Source organism: Panthera leo, chromosome C2, assembly GCF_018350215.1.
Source record: "Panthera leo isolate Ple1 chromosome C2, P.leo_Ple1_pat1.1, whole genome shotgun sequence".
NCBI classification, from domain to species: domain Eukaryota; kingdom Metazoa; phylum Chordata; class Mammalia; order Carnivora; family Felidae; genus Panthera; species Panthera leo.
In genome coordinates, this window is record NC_056687.1 from 153691769 (window position 1) to 153699999 (window position 8231).

General features: G+C 39.7%; 1 pseudogene; it reads right to left on the bottom strand.

Annotated features, from left to right (window-relative positions):
• Positions 1 to 2636: 2636 nt before the first annotated feature.
• On the bottom strand, positions 2637 to 3228 carry LOC122229861 (annotated as a pseudogene).
• Between the last annotated feature and the right edge of the window lie 5003 nt (positions 3229 to 8231).

Below are 8231 nucleotides of genomic sequence, written 5' to 3' on the forward strand. Positions count from 1 at the left end.
CATTGCTGTTCAAATTGCCTACTTAAAGTTCTGTTTGTTTTTTGGTTTGCTTAATCTGTTGTTTATTGAGAAACTGATGTTAAAATCTCCCATGACGATGGTGAATTTTTTAGTCTCTCCTAGCGGAGCTGTTAATTTGTACTTTATATATGTTGAGTCTCTGTCATCAGGTGAAGTTTACTTTGACTTGCTAAATAAAATATTATTTATTTTAGATATTATTTATATTTATTTATACAATTTATATTAATAATATAATAATATACTATTATTTATATTTATATTATGTATTTACATTTAAACGTGTAGAGATTTATTTTAGATATATTAATCTATAAGGTAAGGAGGACAAAAAAATGAAGTAAAATTACCTTTAACTATTTTCCATAAAAGTGTATTAAAACTAGGTTTCCCCTTTTAAATCTTAGTCAAATTAGAATCCTATTTTCAAAACTGTAACTTCATATATAGTTTCCAAAGATTCAAATCCATAATGATACTAAAATGGGATTAAGTGTACTATGTAAAATTACAATATATCAACATATCAAACGAAAGTCATCAGCATTAAAATGATAAATTAACAAAACCATTGCTGCCATTTTGACATTAGCACAAATCTCTATGACAGAAACACAAGACAAAACAAAACAAAAAAACCAAACCAAAAAAAAACAAAACAAAACAAACAAAACCCGATGAGGCTTATATAATTGTTTTAAAGAGGTAAACGCACACATAATAGAAACACAAAATTCTGCTGCCCACTTAAAAAAAAAATCTATAATCTCTTTTTCCAAGTGTTTTAGGACATTTATAAAAAATGCATTACGAACTGAAGAACAAGGAAAACCCCAATTAATTATAAAATCCAGAAATTATACGGTGGTGCCATCATGCAGATCTTACCACCATGTGCAAAGTATAGCAAAATCTAGGGAAATCTGAAGATCTAACATGTATTTTCTATGAATTACGATAAAGGGGCTAAAACTAGGACATGTAAGCTATGCACTCACACATAATATTTTGTCCAATATATAATTAAACATTCAATGACACAATATTAAGAAAATGCGGTCATGTCCAAAGGGAAGAGCAAACCTTCTAGAATGAAGTCAACGTTGTATTTCTACGATTCTGCCTATTTACTTATAGCCTCTAATGTTCAGGCACAAATAGTAGGGCTCATCCATCACTGCTTTTAGGCTTTTGGCCACATACTTACATACATTGATCTTGCTTTATCCTCTGTGCCATTTCAGTCTAATTTGTGTTGAACAGTAGCCAGATGTGATTTGGGACTGTGGAGGTGAGGTGGCTGTGACCACAGTCGTTCTCCTTGGGATCCCAAGTTGGGGTAACTGGGGTAAACCCTGGGAGTAGCTGAGAGTCAGCAAAGGACCCCAACACCTCTTCAGCAAAACCACCACCTAAATCCAAAATAAGTTAGCCAAAATATGTACGGCCACAGTTGAACGTTTGTTTGAAGACAAAATCGTTTCTTTTCGTGCCTTCGATCGGCCGAAGAATTTCCTGTACGGCTTTATTATTTCAGATTTTTAGATTTAAATCTCTTGCTCACAACACCCTCTGTGACACTTGGACATCAGCTGTGTTGGCTTTGTCTGTGTTTACAGAGCAGATAAGTCACGTTCTCTTTGATTTAGCACAGCTGTGTGGCAGCAAACTCTTGCAGAGCCAAAGTAAGGAAGGAAAACTACCCATAAAACTAGAGCACAACAAAAATATTAAAGTTACAGAATCTTCTGTGGGTTGCTCGTGGAGTGAGAGATCATCTAGTTACAGAGATAATGAGGGAAAAGTTGCTTTTCCAAGAAAGACCCACTTATCTGTACAGCATGAAAGCTAGAAAATCTGTTGCCTTATGCTTAGAAAAATGAAAACAGGCATAATTCAACAGAGAACATCTGAAACTGAAAAAGGCTTTGCGAGTCTACCATTTAAAAAATGTTTTATTGAACATACGTACATATATAGAAACGTATGTATTTATTCTAAGTGTCTGCGTCATCAGATTTTCACGAAATGAACACAGGCACGCATCTGGCACCCAGATGGAGATATAGAATATTGCCAGCATGTGCCTCCTTCCAGGAGATACCCTCTACCTCCCAAGTGTAACACTCTCCTGGTTTCTAACGGTACAGATTAGCGTTGGCCGTGTTTCTACGCGCCGAACTGAACCCCACGTACGTTATGCAAACGTACCTGGAGTCTGTTTCCCAACATCTGTTGGTAAGAATTATTAGTGTGATGCATACCATTGTAGACCCTTTGTTTTCATTGTTGTGTAATATTTCACTATCGTCGTGTAATATTTCACTATGTCAATATATAACAATTAGTAACAGGTGATTGGCGTTTGGGTAGATACTCTCCTGTTCAATTTCCTGGAAGAGTTTGAGGAGAACTGGTACTAACTATTCCTTCATGACATATTTTGTAGAAATATAAATGAAGCCATGGACCTAGGAGTTTGCTTTGTGGGAAGATTTTTAACTACAAATTCAGTTTCTTCGTCATTAGACTATTCACATGATCTTTTACATCTTTTCTTGTTGTTGAGCAATAAAGACCTTTATTACAGGACCAAAGACAGGAGGGAGGGCGATTCACTTGCCTTTTCCGGCTCTGATTTTCCTCACACAGAACTCTAGCTCCTTGCCCTCCAGCTCGTAGCCGCGGCCACACTGGTCTTGACGAGATGCACGTAAGAAGCTTGCCCTGCTGGAACTGCCTCTCCAGAAGGTGCTGATTTTGGCATTCTTTTTCCTTTCATCAAATGTCTTCTGAACTTGCTTTTATCGTTTTTTGCTTGAAATCTCTTCCTCCTTGGGAGTCAGCTTGGCCCCCTTCTTGTGGCCCGGGGGCAGTGCTGGAGGGACCCACGCCGCTGTGGGTAGGGTGTGCCGTCCTCCAGCACCTTGCAAGATCTTCACCAGGGGCTCCGTGCTCACCAGTTGGCTGCTGGATGCATTGTAAATAATAGGAACAACCTTTGTTTTGTGCACAACACCGGGAGCCCCAGGAGAAGTCCCCACGTCCAGCCTCCAGGCGCGGGACTTCTTTCTGCCCCCCCCTCCCCAAAGCGCGGACTGTGTGTATGCTGGGGGGTCCCAGCGCATACCTCTGCTTCCTGTGGTGGGGCTTTCTCTTGCCACCGGTCTTGTGGCATTCCTGCCACTTGTCCCCAGAGATGCCCATTGCTCTCGTGCTGGCTGCCGAAGTGTATCTGTTGCATCTTGGATGAGTTTTGGTACTATGCGTCCTTAAGGAATTTGTTAATTTCATCTAAATTATTGAATTTATTGGCGTAAAATTGCAGAAAATATTCCATCATTATCCTTTTAATATCTTTAAAATATTCCATCGTTATCCTTTCAAAATCTTTAGTGTCTGCAGCGACAACACTTCTCTCATTCCTGAAATTGGTAACATGCGTCTTCTCATTTTTACTTCTGATCAGTCTGTTTAGATACTCATCAACTTTGCTGATCTCCAAGAGCCAGCTTTTGGTTTTACATTGTTTATCTCAGGTAACATTCTTCTCTCTGCGTCAGCTTTGATATTAATATAGTCATCCTTTCTTTCGATTAGTGTTAAAATGACATACTTTTCACTGCAACTTTCACCCATTTGTGTCTTTATATTTAGTGTTGCTTGTAAACAGCATATCACTGCATCTTGTTTTTATGTATTTATTTTGAGAGAGAGAGCGCGCGTGTGTGGGGGTGGGGAGGGGCAGAGAGAGAGGAAGAGAGAATCCCAAGCGGGCTCTGCACTGTCAGCTTGGAGCCAGATGTGGGTCTTGACCCACAATTCATCAGATCACGACCTGAGCTGAAGTCAGACACTTAAACTGAGCCACCCAGGTGCCCGGCCTCTTGATTCTTTAAAATTATTTTTTAAATAACATGACATATAACATTATATTATATGATATTATATGATATTATATGATATTATATTATATTACAACATTATATTAACTTCAGGTGTACAATATCATGTTTGTTACATAGAAAACAAAATGATCACCACAATAATTCTAGTCGACATCCATCACCATACAGAGTTACAGTTTTTTCCTTGTGATGAGAATTTTTAAGATCTACTCTCTTCACAGCTTGTAAATATACAATATAGTATCATTAACTAGATCTTGATTTTTAATCCAATCTGACAATCTCTGGCTTTTAATGGGGTATTGAGCTCATTTGCATATAATGTGATTATTGATATGATTAGGTGCAAAACTATCATCTTGCTTTTTTTGGTCTCATCTGCTCTTTGTTACCCCCTTTTTCCTTTTTCTTTTCTTTTTTTTGCCTTCTTTTGGATCAGTCGAATACATTTTATGATTCCCTTTTATCTGAGTTGATTGGTTACTTATAACTTTTTGCTCTATATTGTTGATTGCTTTAGGGTTCTAATATACCTCTTAATATCACAGTCTATCTTTGTTTTCAAGTTTTTATTTAAATTCCAGTTAGTTAACATACAGTGTAATATTAGTTTCAGGTGTAGAATTTCATGATTCCACACTTACATACATCACAATAAAATGCTTCTGCGCAGCAAAGGAAACAATCAATAAAACCAAAAGGCAATCTGCATCATGGGAGAAGATATTTGCAAATGACATATCTGATAAAGGGTTAGTATCCAAAATCTATGAAGAACTTATACAACTGGAGCCCCCAAAATCAAATAATCTAGTTAAAAAAATGGGCAGAAGACACAAATAGACGCTTTTCCAAAGAACACATATAGATGGCCAACAGGCACATGGAAGGAGGCTCCACATCACTCATCATCAGGGAAATACACATCAAAACCACAAGGAGATACCAACTCACGCCAGTCAGAATGGCTAACATTAACAACAGTAAAGAAACAATAGGTATTGGCGAGATGCCAATCTCCAAAGGGGAACCCTCTTACACTGTTGGTGGGAATGCAAACTGGTGCAGCCACTCTGGGAAAATCTTATGGAGGGTCCTCAAAAAAGTTAAGAATAGAACTATCCTATAATCCAGCAATTGCACTACTAGGTATTTACCCAAAGGGTAAGAAAGTACTAATCCGAAGGGATACGGGCACCCCAATGTTGATAGCAGGACTATCAACAATAGCCAAATTATGGAAAGAGCCCAAATGCCCATCGACTGACGAATGGCTAAAGAAGATAAGATACACACACACACACACACACACACACACACACACACACAATGGAATTAGTCAGCCGTAAAAAGAATGAAATCTCGCCATTTGCAATGACGTGGATAGAGCTAGAGTGTATTACGCTAAGCAAAATAAGTCAATCAGAGAAAGACAAATACCATATGCTTTCACTTATATGTGGATTTCCCAGTCTACTTTCAAGTGACATTCTATAACTTCACATAGTGTATAAAAAGCTCACAGGAATTTACTTCCACTTCCCTCTCCTGGCTTTTCTGTTATCATTGCCATACATCTTACTTGAGCATGTTATATACATAATATTAAGCAATATATAAATAATATGTTGTTATTTTTGTTTCTGCAATCAATTTAACTTTATAGAGATTTAAATAATGGAAAAACATTCTCATAAAATTACTCAGGTAGTGATCTTCTCTGGTGCTCTTACTTCCTTTGGGCTGGCTCTCGTTTTCAATCAGAAGAACTTACTTTAACCCTTGCAACACAGGCCTGCTTGTGATGAAATCCTTTAGCTTTTGTATATCTGAAGTAGACCTTACCTTATCTCCATTTTTGAAACATTTTGTTGGGCATTGGATTATTCTGTGTTGATAGTGTTTTCTCCCCTTTAATTACTTTATTTTTTTATTTTATGTTTTTTAAAGTAGACTATACCTTTTGTCTTTATTTTATTTTGAGAGAGAGACAGAGTTGCGAGCAGGAGAGGGGCAGAGAGAGAGGGAGACACGGAATCCGAAGCGGGCTCCAGGCTCCGCGCTGTCAGCCCAGAGCCCGACGTGGGGCTCGAACCCACGGACCGTGAGATCGTGACCTGAACTGAAGTCGGACGCTTAACCCCCTGAGCCACCCAGGCGCCCCTCCCTTTAATTGCTTTAAATATAATGCTCCCCTCTCTTCTCCCTTGCATTCTTTCCATATTGGTTGCATACCATCGTTGTAACATACCATACCATAAAGTCCGGACTTGAGGCAACACAAACCCCTTGTTTTCCAGTTCGGTCAGTCATCAGTCCTGGGTGGGTTTCACGGAGCTGAAATCAAGGTGTCGGCGGATGGTGTTACTTTCTGGAGGCCCCAGGACAGAGTTTCCTGCCCTTTTGGCTCGTTTGTAGAATGAACTTCTTTTTGGCAGTGGGTGGCGTCAGGCTTACTGTTTTCTTGCTGGCTCTGAACTCAGAGCTGTTCTCTGAGCTTCCAGAAGTCGCTGCCCTCCTTGGTTTGTGAGCAACGTCCTCCACGTTCACAGCTAGCTCGGGTCCCATCCCGAGTTAGAGCCAGGAAGATTTCTCTGGTTGTAACACGTGATTCGATTGGGCCCGCCCGCATAAACCAGGGTTCTCTCTCTATCTCCAGGTCCTAACCTTAATCACATCGGCACAGCCTCTTTTGTCGAGGTAAAGGGATATACTCATAGGTTTAGGAGTTAAGGGTACGGAAATCTTTGGGGCGCTATTATTCTTCAGACCGGTTCCAGTGAGAAATGTTTGTCATTCTTCTCTTTGTTCCTCTGTGTATAATGTGTGTGTGTGTGTGTGTGTGTGTGTGTGTGTGTGTGTGTGTGTTTTGTTGTTGTTGTTGTTCTTCTGGCTTTTTTTTTTTGGTGGTTGTTGTTCTGGCTTCTTTTAAGGTTTTTCTCTGTATCACTGGTTCTCAGCAATTTGATTAGGGTTTCTTCATGTTTCTTGTGCTTGGAGTTTATCGAGTTTCTTGGGTCTTTACAGCTTTCATCACATTTGGAAAAATCAGTTCATATCATTTTCTTGTTTCCTCTGTCCTTTCCCTCAATATATATTGTAATGTTTGGGGGCCGCAGAACTCACTGAAGGTGTTTTCATTTTTTGATGGTTTCTGTCTGTATTTCCCTTTGGATAGTTTCTGTTGTTATGTCTTAGACTTCACTGATCTTTTTTACTTTTTTTTTTTCTGGCAATATCTAATCTTCCATTAAACTCATTCAGGGTTTTTAAATTTTTTTCATCTAGGTCATCAGACTTTTCATCTCTAGACATTCGAATGGGATCTTTTTACCTTTTTGCACACCTGGAATTCAGTTTTAATAACTTTGATCTCCTTGTCTGCTATTTCTAATATCTTTATCAGTTCTATGTCAGTTGTGATTAATTTTGCTCCTCATTGGAGTCATCTTTTCCTGTTTGTTTGTTTGTTTGTTTGTTTGTTTTTGCAATGCCTGGTAATCTTAGAATTGATGTGAGCCATTCTGAATTTTACCTTGTTGGGTACTGGACGTTTTTGCATTTCTGTAAATATTCCTAAGCTCTGTCCTGGGACAGTTATCTGACTTACGAACAGTTTGATCCCTTTATGTCTTATTTCTATGATTTGTTAGGTGGGACTAGGACGGGAGCAGCATGTAGTCTGGGGCTAATTGTTCCCTACCACCAAGATGAGAACCTTCTGTGAATTCTGCTTATTGCTCTGTGAAATAGGAGCTTTTCTAGTCTGGCCGGTGGGAGATCGTCTCAGCTTTGGGTGGGAGAGCCTGGTTCCCCTCCAATCCTCTCTGATGGCTCTTCCCCGGCTTCTGGTAGTTTCCTCACATGCCATGGGATGATCTCTGCTGAACAGATAGATGGCGGGATCTTTGTAAGATATGCATGTTCTCTCTGTGCAGCTCTCTGTCCGTGACTCTGTTCTGCAAATTCTAGTTGCCTCGATCTCACAAGAATATCCGGTCCATCCCCTCAATTTAGGGAGCCTGCTGGGCTCTGCTTGGATTCCCTCCTGTACCACATACTGGAAATGTTCTCTCTTTTTATTTATTTTGAGAGAGACAGAAAAAAACACGAGCAGGGAAAGGGCAGAGAGAGAGGGAGAGACAGAACCCCAAGCAGGTTCGCACTGCCAGCGCAGAGCTCGATGCGGGGCTCAAACCCATGAAGCTGTGAGATCACGACTGGAGCCGAAACCAAGGGTTGGATGCTGAACTGACTGAGCCCCCCAGGCGCCCCTGGAAACTTTCTCCAGGTTGTAGACTA